At 40.8% G+C, this 1,032-nt stretch overlaps 1 non-coding gene across 1 annotated transcript; it reads left to right on the top strand.

Annotated features, from left to right (window-relative positions):
* Positions 1–643: 643 nt before the first annotated feature.
* On the top strand, positions 644–746 carry LOC116079344. The gene has a single exon (XR_004113915.1). It is a non-coding gene; the product is annotated as a U6 spliceosomal RNA (small nuclear RNA).
* Positions 747–1,032: the final 286 nt, after the last annotated feature.

Raw genomic sequence — 1,032 nt, 5'->3', positions numbered from 1 at the left:
AGGAAAGGCAGAAAAATACAAGTCAACACTACCAGACACTGGGGAAATGGGTCGCTGGGCAAACACTGGCTACTCAAGCATCGGGGTAGCCTGAACCTACAGCCCTAGTGCTCTGGTGAGACAGGAGGTGGAGACAGGAGAATTCCTGGGAGTTCAAGGGTCACTTAGCCTGGTATATACAGTGTAAAACAATAGAGACACTCATACAAGATAGAAGTAAGAACCAACAATGAAAGTTATCTTCTACCCTCCAGCAACACACATGCACCCATACACACACACACACACACCCCCATACAAACTCATACACACTCATACACATACATACACACCCATACACACACACACACACACACACACACACACCTAGTCAGAAATAAAATAATATATATCTGTAAACCCAATTTGTAGACAAATTAAAAGGACAATAATGCAATAATTGCTGGGCTGGGTATGTGGTTCAGTTGATAAGAGGGCTTGTCTATTTTACATAAATCCTGAAACTTGATCGTCAGCAACATACAGGCCCAGCATGGTGGCACTTGCCAATCCTATAACTGCAGATATAAGGATAGGATTGGAATTTAAGGTCATCTTCAGCTACATAGGGAGCATAAGGCCAGTCTGGACTACTTGAGACACTGTTGCTCACTTCAGCAGCACATATACTTGGAACGTTACAGAGAAGATTAGCATGGCCCCTGCACAAGGATGACATGCAAATTTGTGAAGCATTCCATATTAAAAAATAAATAAATAAATAAATGTTAATTAAATAATATTTTGAAAAACTTTATTGCAATGTATTCCACAGCCACAGAGAGGGGAGAAGAGGCTGTCATGAAAGGAGACGGACCATGAGCACCTGCCAGGAGAAACAGCAAGCAATGAGGAACATATGGTTGGAATGTAAATTAGCCCCAAAACTGGGCCAATCTAGGATCACAGCTTCTAAGTAAAATACCTGGATTGAATATCTTTTATATGGTTTGGCTAGAATATTTAATTTATTTTACATTTGGTGCCCAACAT

Source organism: Mastomys coucha, unplaced genomic scaffold (assembly GCF_008632895.1).
Source record: "Mastomys coucha isolate ucsf_1 unplaced genomic scaffold, UCSF_Mcou_1 pScaffold5, whole genome shotgun sequence".
Classification (NCBI taxonomy): domain Eukaryota; kingdom Metazoa; phylum Chordata; class Mammalia; order Rodentia; family Muridae; genus Mastomys; species Mastomys coucha.
The sequence above is the reverse complement of the archived record's forward strand: the minus strand, read 5'-3'. Positions and strand labels throughout refer to the sequence as shown.